Source organism: Plecotus auritus (assembly GCF_963455305.1).
Source record: "Plecotus auritus genome assembly, chromosome: 8".
NCBI classification, from domain to species: Eukaryota; Metazoa; Chordata; class Mammalia; order Chiroptera; family Vespertilionidae; genus Plecotus; species Plecotus auritus.
In genome coordinates, this window is record NC_137782.1 from 45551408 (window position 1) to 45565800 (window position 14393).

The following is a 14393-nucleotide window of genomic DNA, read 5'->3' on the forward strand; positions in this document are numbered from 1 at the left end:
ACATTAGAAGATAATAATTGCAATGGAAAAAATAGAAAAGCTATAGTGTGGTTAGGAGTATTGCCAGCATTGGGGGTGAGGACGATGCTGAACGATGCTGACATCTCACATGGAGTTCTCAGAATGGCTCTCACTAAAATTACCAGGAAGCCCTTATGGTTGATTAAGTTGGTGTCAATATGGCATTGGTCTGGGATGGAAGAACTTGTCAAGTTTTACCCCACATTCTGTTGGGGATTTCTAGGGAACTGCTTTGAATCTCTACAAAAAGTTGACTTGTTTTCATAAAATGTTTATAAAGTGGACATTGTCATGATAATGTGTTTTGAACTCCATTTGTGGGGTAGAATTATCCTTTTAATTTACTGTTCTTTAATATATTCATCAAAGTTTTATAATTTTCTCCACAAAATTCTTGCATATATATTTTAAGATAGATTTTTATGTAATTAATAATGTTGATATAAATTATACTTAATATTTTTCTATTATATTTTCTTAACTCTTATGTACAGATTTTATTTAGTGATTTTGATTCCAATTTATAGTTTCATCCTTATTAATTCTAATAATCTATATGTGGAAATAGTGATAATTTTCATTTTTCTTCCAAATATTTATATATATTTTTCTTATCTCACTGCATTCACAAGGCCCTTCAGGAGGAGGTTGAATAGAATTTCTATTAGAGGATATTCTTAACTTGTTTCAGATCATAATTAGTTAACCATTAAGCATAAAAATTGCTGTGTATTTTGTTAGAGGATTATCACCCAGAGTTCTTTCCCAGTTTTCTATAAATTTTTATTATGAATGGATGTTTAATTTTCTCAAATAAACTTTCTGTCTCTAATGAGATAATCATGGGGCTTAACTCTTTGTACATGTTCATGTGGCAAACTTCATTAACCGATTTGCCTATTAATTTTTCTATTAAAGCTTTCCTGGTATTTTATCCTTTTCATACATTGCTGGACTTGGTTGGTAATATGTTTTGTTTTGTATCAGTGTTCACAGCAGGGTTGGCCTGTCATTCTTGCTTCTTGCACTGAGCCCTCTGTGTCATATTACAAGCTTACACTGAATACGTTTGTGCCATCCCTTTTTCTACACCCTAAAACAGTTTATTGAAAGATGCATTTAGTCCTTGACTATTTGACAGAACTTCTGTAAATAGTCTGGGCCTGCTGCTTTCTTTGAGAAAAAGGTTTCTCTACTGATAAAGATTCAACAGGGTTTATGTAACTATATGGGTCTCCTTGGTCCCTTACTTTTCAACCCTTTACTCTGTGCTGAGAGTCAAAACACACCATCTTTCTTGTAGTCTCCTCACATTGGGACTGTCCCCTTCAGGGCTTGGGTTTATTGAGTAAACCGTGGCTTGTCTCCTGACCCCACAACCCACAGGCTGCCAAACCTAAAGTTTGAATGTATCCAGTTCAGTAAATGTCTTCAAGGGAAAACTTGATTCTGTGCTGAGCCCACCTCTATGAAGGCATACTTTCACTTTGTTGTGGGGTTCTGACTGTTGCTTAATTTATTGAGGAAAGTTAAGGGCATTTAAATAGTTTTGAAATATTTTATCCAACACTGTTAGTTGTTTTTAGCCAAAGGATGGTCAAGGAATCGAGACTTCATTCTTTTTTAATTGTAAGATTTATTAAATTCTTAAGGTGTTTTTGGACTGCTTCCCTAATTTTTGTTTCCCCAACTTATACTTTCGTTCTGTACAATACTCTAGTATCTTCTAACTCTGTCTCAACATGCTAACTGCTTCTATCCATAAGTCTGATGCATTTAGAGCAATGACATTAATCATAAAAATACCAGTTGGCTTTTTTCTTCATGGTAGGCACTGTGGTTGATGCTGGAGGTCATATGAAGAACAAGAGGTGCCAATAGTGTGGAGTGACCTTGAAGGAGGGGTGGCCAACCTGGAGCAGAAGTGAGCTCAGCGAAGGAGGCTGCAGGCCGAGGTAGGGGACTCTCCAGACAGATTATTTCATATCTACAGGAATAAATGGAAAGAAATGATTTAACATGGAATGTTTAAATGAAGCCTTGTTAGCCTGGTCACTTGCCACTTAGTTCAGCCAATCAGATTCAATCTTTTTTTATTTCAAACCATTTCATTATTCTTATTTTAGAGGCTATCTTTAAGTGCATTCTTTAGCCATGCTTTCATTTCTCGTCAGCTCCACCTAATGCCACAAGTGTAGTCAGAAATAATTTTAGATATGTGGACATTTAAAGATGTTCTTATTTGACATTTGACTTTCATTGCATACAATTTGGTTACAGGCTGACTTGAAGGAGGCAACCACGGTGGAGAGAAATTAGCGAGAAGCACTGGATGAGAAGACCTCAGGTTTGATGCTCTCTCTCTCTTTTTCACTATCTGAATTTCCATGGGCAAGATAGGAAGGACCCTCCCTGAGTCTCAGTTTCCTCCTGCATTGAATAGAGGCAACACTGAATTTCCTCTTCCAGTTTTGGCTAGAACAAAAATTACGAAAATGCTACGCTAAAATGAGGCTTATAAACTTTTAATTAATTCATTTCACACTCCTGCTTAAAATCCTCCTATGTCTTATCATTCTACTTGGAATAAAATTTGATACCCTTACTAGTGACCAGAGACCGATGCATTCCTATAGCAGGGACAGAAAGACCAAAAAACACCCAAGTGCCTAACAGCATTGTCGGCCTAACTCTGATACCGCCCAGTTCCAGGACCTTTGAAAATGTGGGATGACAATGTTGGATTCTGTTGTCCACAGAGTCCCTCAGATGGCTCTCCTCTGGCTGGCTCCCCGTGGAATGTAAGTAAGTCCCTTGAGGGCAAGGATTTTTTCTTTCTTGACCACTTCTTTTGAGTTTTAAATTCCATAGCAGCTACAAGGTATTCAATTAGGGCATCTGGAATAAATGAATAAGTACCAGCTAGAATGCTTATTTAAAACTAGGATGCATTATTCAAATGCATGGCATTTTGACTATAGTTTATAGTTTATTTCTTACGTAGCCCAAGATTGTCAGAAGAGTCCAGTTCTAGCGTCTTTCAGGTGGATTTAGGGTGGGATGATCTAAGTGGCAAAACCCCCATGATAACCAGGCACTATAGAGGTGTTCTCTCTTTTCCATGTCAGAACGGAAAAGGAACCCGTCCGATTCTGAGTGGAGGAGCTGGGGATTAAGAAATAAAAGAAAGAAAGAGACCAGATAGAAAGATAGAAACAAAACTGGGAGCCAGGTGGGAAGCCATCCTCTCTGATAGAGAGGCAGGGACCCCGGAGCCCATGCAGCACATTTATTTTATACCCCCAAATACCAGGAAGTATCACTAAAACTTACAATCAAAGAAGCTTATTTGCATTCTTGAGTAAGCCCTAGTATTCCTGGTGCTTGCCTGGATTTACATATCAAAGCCCGCCCCCAGGCACCTGGACAAAGGTAAAAAGTCAGTACTGATAACGCCGCCCGGGGGGGCCCCCCCCCTCCCGCCTTCTTGGGGAGGGCGTAACCGAGATGGGGCTCTGCCAGTCGCCTCAGGCTCAGCCTTCCCAGGCGGCCCTCTACAGGCACTACTAGGCTCACATCAGCTCCAGCGTCTGTGCGGGCTGCTCAGGGCACTACTGGAAATCCTGAATTCTAAAGTGCATTTTAGAAATGGATACGGAGACAATGTCTGTGTGATGGTGACCCCTCACATTCCAGCTGTCAGGTGCAGAGGTGGTGACTCCTAAGGCATGTCTCATCAGATGGAAATCTCTTCTTTGTGGACTAATGTCAGCAGTAGCTGCTTTAATAACACCTTGAAGTTCTGAAGTGCTTTTCGTGGACATCAGAAACCCCTTGTGTACTGCCCGTGACTTTCCACATCATCATTCTACTCAGACACACGGCTGACTTTATAACAGCATCATACTGCGAACACCACATGGCACCTGGCCATTGACAGATATCTCAGATATGTGGCCTCTTTGGTTCTTGTGTCAGTGGTCAAGCATGTAATGTAACGGCTCCCCAAAGGTGTCATGTGAGACAGAAGTCTAAGCCAAACAAAAATCACTTAGTGTGTCTTCTCAACCACATGGAATGATCTTTCAACCTGAGTGTGGTACAATCCATCTCAGCATAGTCAGGAAGCCACTCCACTGCTCAGCTCACCCAGACACGCTGCCATAGTGTCCTGCCCTACTCCTCCCGGCACCAAATCCTGCTATTGAACATTGCTTTGCTTCTAACACATGCATTGTTTCTTCATCACAACTTCTGGGGAACAGCAGTGAGAGATAATCAGCCAGAACCCTGCTTGTTTCTTTGTTTTCCTCCTTAAAGTGCCTATTTTAAGGCCCTGATCCTTGATGGGAAGTTAACCTCTTTACCCTGGAAGGTTGTCTTCTGTGACCAAGCTTTTATTTAGAGGAGGGGACTGATGGATGCATGAGGGGAGGAGGGCATACCTGTCTGTACAGGTGCATGGGTCTAACCTACTCAATGCTTACAGAACAAGGGGTGTGTATCCACAGACATATCCAGTTCTGCCACACCTTCACTGCCTTTCACACTTCAACTCTCATTCTGGTGTGATTTGAGATTCTGCTTCTCCACGAAGCCTTTTTACAATAATCCATCCTCCAATGATATCTGGGTTTATCATTAATCCAAAGGCAATTAATGTCCTTCAGTTAGCTTTTCTTACAGACTGGAGAACTTCTCTGTCCTCTGTCTGTCTATTGGATTTTCTAGTCTCTGCATGGATATGCCCAGAACTGAAGAGTTTATATCATTCATTTTTGTAGACAATTCCTTATGTTGTGCAATCATATGGTGCTCTGTATTGTTAGTATTTTTGAGCAGAGGTACAGAAGCTAATCATGTGCTCTAGATATTGGCCTATTACTAGCTGGGTGACCTTAGTCAAGCCACTTAACATCTATAAGTGGGAATAAAATCATAATAATAATATATACCTCAGAGGCATTAATAAACATGAGGAGCTTAGAATATTGCCTACATATAGAAAAACGTGTTAACTATTAATATTATTATTATTATATGCATCTTTGATAATCCCATAGAATTTAGCATATTGACATCCAACTCAAAGTCCAAAATTATCAATTTATGTAACTTACACTGTGAGATTTCAGAAACACAGTCATAGTGTAAACATTAGGTGATATATATCCCGAGTTTCATTTATTCAACTTTACCTTAGGCCATGTGCTCTCCCCGGCTCAGTGCCAGACCAGCTCAATGCCACTTTCTGGGTGTAGTCAATCATTGGGGTTCACTAGGCTTTGATGAAGCATGGGGGCTTGACTAGTGCCCAAGGCTTCAAGAGAGTGCCGATGAAGCCCTGCATGATAGATGGATTGGCACCACAACACAGTCAGGGCATGCGGTCCTCAGCCCAGGAGCTTGGGAACGATGTAGCTGATGCTGACTCTGCTCTCACAACCCCAGGCTGTGTATTGGGCTGGGCTCTGGACTCTGGTCAGAATTGATGGCTGGGTGCTGTGGTGGGTCAGTTAGGAGCTTGTCGAATACTGACATTTTTTGGGTCACATTATCAGTGATCCTGAAGCAGGTTGTATCAGAATCAGGGCAGTAGTTCCACAATATTGTTAGGCACTGAGATATCTTTCTGTTCTTCTGTCTCTGCCACATGAACACAACAGGCTCTCTGGTTCCAATAGGGACATGCATTCAGGGTACTACCTGCAGACAGGATGGCATCCGATGAGAGAGAGTTGTTTTCTTCTTTTTGATACTTACCATGAATATAAAGAATTCCCCCTGTAGCCACCTTAGGCCCTTTCAGGGAGGATTGGGTCACAGACTCCTGTTCTTCCTGGAAGAGGGGCAAATGGAGAAATATGGCGTATTCGGTCTGAGGTTGGAGAAGAATAAGCGGTGAGGATCTGTCTATCTCAGGAGTGTCAGGTGCTGTGTTTCTTTCTGAAAATATACTTAAGAATAAAACATAATGTGCTGTCATAGAACTTAAGGGCTAGGGGAAGGGACATAAGTAGACAGGAAATTGCCTTCAGAGTGATGAAGGAGACCAACAGTATAGGCACAGGGAGCTACAGAAACATTTCAGAAGGGCACTGCGTCCCAGTCTGGGGGCACACCTGGAGAGTGGCTCCCAAGCCAAGGCCACTTGGGTTGAAGCCCAACAAGCATATAGTTCTGGTCCAAAGGGAGCAAAATAGAGAGGTAGAAATTTAACGGTGGAAAGTATTCACTTACAAATGGCCAGTCATGTGTAAAAGAGATCACTGCAATGATGCGCTATAATTCTGTTTGCCTAGAGATTGGGAGTATGTGTTTGGGGGGCGATCTGGAAGGCTCGCATCACCTTCTTGTCCCCTGGATCACATGATAGTCAATGGGCTGGTATACCCAAGAGCAGTATTTGGCATGTGGTACAGAGTTCCACTTTATCTTAAGTCGAAATGCACATGGGCAGTATCTATATTAGTGTGAATGGACTTCTACAAGTATTGCTTTTTTTTTCAATTTTTTACTTAATAAACATTCACTAACACCTGCCATGTGCAAACAAGAGGAAGAGGTTAGGGAAAAACGTGCCATTCATGTGGGTTCCCACCTTGAGATGATCAGTTTCCTATAGAAAATAAGCACAAAACACATGGAACCCAGTGTGAAAAATATAAAAACACAGGGAGCACAGAATATCGCCATTTCAGTGTGACTGTAACTGACATGGTCTCATGGTTGCTAAATAACAGTATACATGTATCTTCCCCATTAAAATGCAAACATTCGACTTTATAAAGTTTCAGGTTCCATATAGTAAAGGTAGAAAATTTCCATATCACTGCAAACTCAATGAAAGAGGATTTTAAAAGATTTCAAACTGTTTAGTAGCCTTGTAATAAAGTCATTCTCTAAATCTGTTGACAAATTTATCAACTCTCATTAGTGTTACTGCAAATATTTCAGAATCCTTTATAATAATGCTTTACCTCTGCATCTCTAAGGATAGAAATTGCCCATGGTTTCTGGCATTTACACACATTTGATTGCCTTTCTTCAACTCTCAAGCTTTACTTCATTAATGTACATGGATAATGTTCAGTTCCGTCACATCTTATTAAGAACTAATGAAGCTCGTCTAGACTTAATTTTAGGACCCAGTGGTTGCCTGGATTTTCTTGTATCAGCATTTGCTTTTGTCATCACAAGCCTTGGTAATTTCTCCTTCTCACAACAGCCAATTTTGTGACCATGGTTGCCCTAAAGCATCCCCCGCCCCAGGATTCTGCCATGGACATTACAGGAATTCTGTTTTTGCAGAAATTCAGTTCTGGGTACCTTCCAGGCATTGTTTCCCCTTGCAAGTACCTCAAAGTCCTAAGCACAGCATGCAAAGTTCACCTTCCACACATCAGCAGTATAAACAAGGCAATGAGTGCTCACATTGTTACAAAACACATTTTCTCTCATTCTTTGTTGTTTTTTAAATTTTTATTTTTTATTCTGTACAACGGCTGTCTTAAAACATGCTGTATCTCCTTTGGGGAATGAATTCACTATAATGAGTATAATTAAGTACGTTTTCAGAGTTCTAGGGTTTTAAATTCTATGTCATAACATTGACTTGCTGTCTAATAAAATGAAGTAATGATGATAATAATAATAATAGCAGCACCACTCACAACAATAGTATCCACCACACTGCTGATTGCAAAGTGCTTGGGGGAAAATTACAAGCCTGGTAATGCAGTTAATGGATTTCAGGTACTGAGCAACTTTTTATCTTCCTTTTCTTTTCCTAGAGACACTAACTCTTCAGGACAATATAACCTGACAACTATTTATGAAAAGTGATACCCTTCCCTTAGGGAAAAGGAGAGAGAGAGTGTTTTCGTAAAACATTCTAATTTCCGTGAATCTTCTTGTAACTTTCCTTTTCCTCTTAGCCTCTCCATATCAAGATGCAGGAAAACCTTGCTGTTCATTGACCTGCAGAGGGGTATATAATGTGGGAGATTTTACGTGCTTTATGAAAATGATCTGCAAATCAACTAAGATCTTTAAAACAAGGAAAACTGAAGTCTTTGTTTTTTATGTTACCAGGTGAGTCATAGATTCACTCACCTGCTGGATTTACATCCAGAAAGTCAACACCACTTCTGTATGTTTGTTCACATAGAAGAGTTTGTCAGCCAAGAGCTGAAAGTTGATCCTGCTATGCTTCATAAATGTTCAAAAAATTCCTGTGCGATAATCAATTCTATTCATTTCTCCATGACAAGAGAAATTGCAACCTCATTCGTTCCCATGTGCATTTGTTACCATTGTTAAATGAACACCCCTGAGAAACTTTATGTCACCTGAACTATGTGGGGAGATGTTTAAAAAGTATTCTGAAGTCTTAGTTCACAAACCTCCAAGGGCTCAATAGAAGCAGTTAGTGTGAATCATAATTAAATTCTGCAGAATGAACCCTCTTCTACAACAGCCTACTGTAGTTATAAGAAAGGAAAGGAAGTTAGCTTGGATGTGTCTGGCCTGGATACTCTCACTCTTGAATGTAAACAAGTGGGCTTGATATTAAATCTTTCAGAAAGCACTGTGCTTGTGGGAATGCCATGAAGATGGAGAGGAAATGATTCAGTTTCCAGATGTTCCTGCATATTCATGATAGATTTAGTGAAAGCTGTTTTGAGTTCCCTTAACAGGCACAAGTGTCCTTGTCTCATGGACTCAATCGAGAGAGAGAAAGATTCCTAACTGGTTGGGCAAAGTCAAGTCAATCTGTGATATGTCCAGAGAGGATGGGGGTTACCCCTAGAAATGGTGATGTATTTGGGGAGCAAGTGCATCCTTGTCACTGCAGACCCCTCAGGGTCCAGCTGCCACGGGAGACCACCTGGGTGGTCTGGTCAAGAGTCAGCCTCTACCTGGAGCACCACCCAGGGAACCAGACATGTCAGTGAGCAACCTCCATGACCATGTTCCCTGAGTGATCCTGACATCAGGAGTCTTGTGAAGCCTCAGACGCCATGGAGTAGAGAAAAACCTCTCTAATTTTCTAGCCCAAGAAGTCCAGGGCCAAATACATTGTTGATTGCAACACTAAGTTAAAGGTTTATTATATAACAATAGCTAACTAAGCAGCAGAGGGTATGTTGGTGTGCAGGTGATGGAAGACCCATAGGCCAGTACAAGACCCTCTCCCCACGTCCCCATGTGGAGATGCCTTGGTTAGGGCAGGGTGGGCAGAGAGGATAGTGACATTTTTAGAAGAAACAGGTTTGATGAGGAATTTTGAGAATTGAACTTAACTATCATTTCAGCAGTGACTGTAATGTATGAAAAGCACTAAAGCCAGAAGATACTAGAATAACTTTAACATTTTAATCTGCTCTCCACCCAGATTGGAGTCCTTGAGGAAGGTAAGAATCATTTTACAAAAGAGAGCGACATTTCTTGTACCAGTCAACCTGTATAGTTCAAGTTGACTCTGTAGAGACTTCGGGTCTTTGAGAAGTAAAGCTGAATTGGAGTATGAATGCCATTGGCAATTTTCATGAAAACTGAGTATTTTTGTTCATTGAATTGTATTGACAATTAGTAATTTGTAGTGAGGGAGTTAAAGCTGTGCTGCTGTGTCTTTTCCCATGAGATGATTTATTTTCTAGGCGTTTCGCTATCCAAAACAAGAAGCACACTATTCATTTATCAGATTTATGGAGACTTTCTGAGCCTCATTTGCACCAACTACTAGTAACTCTAATGGTGGAGTCACTGAGCCTCCACACTCACATCCTTTCATGTGTAAAATGAGCCAAGAGAAACTCCATGGAGCACAGATCTGCAAAGAAAATATGCTTTTGAGATAACAGCATCCTGACATCTGGCCCATGGGGGAGAAAGGCAGGAAAGTAAGTTACAAGAAAAATGAATAAGGCTATTACAAATGGTGGATAATTAGCGAATATAAACAGGATATTTTCGCCATATTTCTTCATTTTTGATTCTGATTAATGGTGAAAAATTTCAGCAAATATGTATATAATTTTATCGAATGTTTTCCCCAGTAAATGCCTCATTGAGACCAGATGTAAAATTACTTACAAATTAGTCAGTAGTGATCATCAAAGGCATGAATGATCAAATGTTACTGCTCAGAGATGATATATGAGTTCTCCCAGAAGTGCCCAGTGATGAGTAAAATATTCATGTTTCTCTATCCATCTCACAAGGAGATGTAACTGGGTGAGAAAGAGGCATCTTATCACATGTAGTTTTGTGGTTGTCTGTGAGCCAGTATGATTGCTCATGTCAAGAAGAAATGACAAACATCACCAAATTTCACCTTAGATCAGACAGGTGGAATTAATAAAGGAGAGTCACAAAGACAAAAGATATTTTTAAGACAATGAAGTGTGTTGAGAGAAGTACATTAGGATCTACAGATACTGTGCACATTAAGTGTTGCTGTGCCCGAAGAATGGGTTTGTCTCAAGCACTTAGCCAAAACACTTTTATGCTTTTTCTAATAATTAACACACTTTTTAATGCTCAGGAAAACATGCTACTTTTTTTTTGCTGTGTCAATGAAGTTTAATAAGAAAGGGAGAGAACCCTCCTCCTCTCTATTAATTACTTTGTGTTTTTTTTTCAAAACAGCAATAATGAAAATAATGATGCTACTTTACAATTACATTTTGATTTTATACTTTCACAGATATTTTAAAAATTTATTTATAATAAAAATTGTGAGAGGAATAAAATAATCCTAAATCAGCCAGCAGAATTTCAAAAGGAGATTGATGGCCTCTTGTTGACTGCTCAGAGAGGAAAATCATGATGGAATATGAATTGGGTACAAGGACATTTGCATCCTATTTGTAATGCCTTAATGACCTTAATGTCTTTAGTCAGGTCATGAAATTGTGTTTGTGTCTTTGTTTTTTTAAACTAGAGTATGCAGAAGTTGAATCATAAATTACTATCGATCTGTGTGACACTCTAATAGTTAACATACAAATACACATAACAGCTCACAAAATTAAAGGAATCCAAATGTAAGTTTTAACTATAAAATGATGTGAATCAGTATCTGTGACATACAACTGGGTTAGCAATATATTTTCTTTGGCCAGTAGATTTTGCTCGCTGATCTACAGCTCTGTAAAGTGGGGTAATAATAGTACCATTTTATCATGAGGATGAAATGAATTGATCTACATAAAGTAATTAAAACAGGGCTAGCAAAATGTAATTAAAACAGGTATATAAAAGTTGATTGCTATTAAATCCTAGCAAGCATTTCAGTAGCAGTTGACCCATATTGGATTTTCATGAATAATTAACTCACTTTTACCAAACAATGAGCCTTCATTTTACGTCATCTTGTATATATTGTTTTTACATAATACATTTACTTGAGTTATATTTATACTTCTAGTCATTTTTGAGGTCAATTTTAAGAGTAATCTGTTTGTTGATAATGAAGAGGTGTTCATCTTCCTGTGATATACTGCTATTTACATTTGTAATTTTGATGACATATATGAACTTATTTTCTGATACATGTGATTTTAGTTTTGTGCCATTTCATTTGATTGTGTGAATCTCTCTTAAATTCTCTTAAAACATTTTTAAAGGTAGATGAGTGTTAATTTCTAGATGTCTAAGGTATTACCTGGCTTGCAGCAAGCCCACATGCTTTACCTTAAAACTGGATTCATTAATTATTCAACTACTTAATATTTGTTAGGTAATTTCTGAGTGCTAGAAAGTATGTACACATTTTACATACTGTTCTATCACATCTTTGTATTAATAGAAATAGTGCATTAACTTCTATAACATGGAAAGACACAGCACTGTATATACCAAGTTTATAGGAAGTCCAGTTTGAGAACCAGACATAAATCTATTTTGATGTTCCTAACATATTAAACATTAATTTGAATTCATGTGTGTGTTTGTGTGTGTACATTTACTTGTACCTATGTCTATAATTGTGTGTATAATTAAGTGAAAGCAACTTGAACATAGATTTTGGAAACCATATATAGAACCTAATATTTTAACAAATTCTTTTCTTTCATTTTATTATTCATTTATTTAATTAAAAAGTTTTCTGTGCTTACATTCTATGACATTTTTTTTATTTTAATAAAAATCTTAAGGCACTGTTTTAGAATCAAATCCATTGAAGCCATATGGTCTGTGCAGTTTTTTTTCCAAGTTCATTATTTGCTAACATCATCTGCCACACTTAAATTAGGTAGAGTAGAGAGGTTTGGATAAAGGCCAAACAGCATTACATTTCTCACATTCTTGTTGACTCATCTAGTTTATGGATTTCAAAACATTGTATGAGTTGCCAAGGAAATAATGTTTGATCTAAATATTGAACAAATGGTATAAAATAAATAAGAATTTAGTAATTTGAAACTAATGAAGTATAGTAAAAAGAAAAATTGAGATCTTGTAGATATCATAAAAGAATTTACATATATGAAGATTCTATTGTATTTCACTAACTTTTAGAACTTGTCCTGTCAATGACATGTTGACAACTTATGGCTTTACGTATGGTTAACGAATTGCTTATTCTGTTAAATGCAGAACCATTTATGTTCAGATTATTTTAAATTAATTAAACGGTATTTTGAATTGCTAAATTCCACAGGAAAAAATGAGTTTTGGATGTGTCAGTGAAGTAGGTTCATCATTCACATAAAATATTCAGCATTATATTGTCACTTGTGGCCCATGAAGTTTTTCAGTTTAAAGCATATGTTTTTTTTTTATGAGAATTACTCCTTAAAACAATGATATGAGATACTTGATCCATAATCTTCTATTACATTTTCTTCCCTTGACATCTTTTAAATTGCTGACACTCCATGTATGTTTCTCATATTACTCGAAGAACAAGTATGATAACGTTTCTGGCTGCTTTATACATCTTCACGATTGCTTTTAAAATATCTGTACTATTACAGTCGATCTCTTCTCTAGGGATACATCACAAAAGTAAGATCAGATGATGAAAACTACCTAATTTAATGAAATTGGTAATGTAATTGGCACTTTTTCCAGCAGAGTAATTGTAAAATATTTTTAAAGGTGCATTTTATTTAAACTTCATTGTTACACAACTTTTCTTTTAATTTCAAAAAATAATCTAATTTCAAAAACAAAAAGCTTTTAAGATATTTCACTTGCATCAGAGAGGAACTTTCCATGAATATTTTTTATTTACGATTAAAGAACTAAGGAAACAAATTTATACCTTGTTTATTTAATATTTACTTAATAAGTGTTTCTTGAGGACCCACTATATTTTTGGCACTGTGTAGGTGTAGGGTACAATTATGAGCAAAAGGGAAATAGACTCTGTTTCTCTGAAGGTTATTGTCAATTGGATGCCCCCCCAACCCCAAATTTGTTCTTTCATAGAAAGAAAGCAAAGCAATCTCAAACTTAGGGCTTTTTATAATCCAACTAGAGGCCAGGTGCACAAAATTCTGCACTCGGGGGGGAGGTGCCCTCAGCCTGGCCTGCACCGTCTTGCAGTTTGGGAGCCCTCGGGGGATGTCCGACTGATGTCTTAGGCCCACTCCCCTAAGTGCGGGGAGCAGTCCTAAGCTGATAGTCGGACATCCTTAATGCTACCACAGAGGCAGGAGAGGCTTCCACCAACACTGCTGTGCTCGCCAGTGAGCCCAGCTTCTGGCTGAGCAGCGCTTCCCCTGTGGGAGCGCACTGACCAGCAGGAGGCAGCTCCTGTGTTGAGCATCTGCCCCCTGGTAGTCAGTGCGCATCATAGTGACCTGGTCATTCTGCTGTTCAGTCAATTTGCATATTAGGGTTTTATTATATAGGCTGGTCTATTTATGACAGTACAGCTAAATATGTTATGTCAAACATGTGTCAGTTGATTTCTGTGACATTAATCCTCTAGAATCATAGTTAAGATTTACTTAGTCAACAAACTCTTACTGAGTAACAAACACTTATTTGGAGTATAAATACATGAAATGTTTTTAATTGTTGTATACTTAATGTTGTACAGTTCCTAGCAATGCTCAGTAAACATGTTTGGAATTAATGAATGGATAAATATGTGCACATATCACCACCTTGAGACACAGACTTAATTTCTGTCCTCAAGGTTACACCCTTGTGGGATAAACAGACAAATAAATAAATGATTGTTGCTCTTTATAATCAGTGCTAAGCTAAAGAGAGGCCCGGAATGTCACAAGTGCTCATAGATGGGGCATCACATGTGCCCTCCAAGGGTCAGGGAACCTTCCTGAATGTTGAGATAGCTTCACAGAATCTCCAGGAGTTTGGGAAGGAGAGGGAAGGTTTTGCCTCCTTAG

At 38.3% G+C, this 14393-nt stretch overlaps 1 long non-coding RNA gene across 1 annotated transcript in view; it reads left to right on the forward strand.

Moving 5' to 3' along the window:
- The window catches only part of LOC308257279, a 330605-nt gene that overhangs the window by 51810 nt on the left and 264402 nt on the right, over positions 1-14393 (forward strand). Inside the window, exons 2-5 of the long non-coding RNA XR_013961548.1 lie at positions 1853-1976; positions 2302-2368; positions 2781-2822; positions 7959-8115. This is a non-coding gene — a long non-coding RNA (uncharacterized lncRNA). The remainder of the gene's footprint in view (positions 1-1852; positions 1977-2301; positions 2369-2780; positions 2823-7958; positions 8116-14393) is intronic.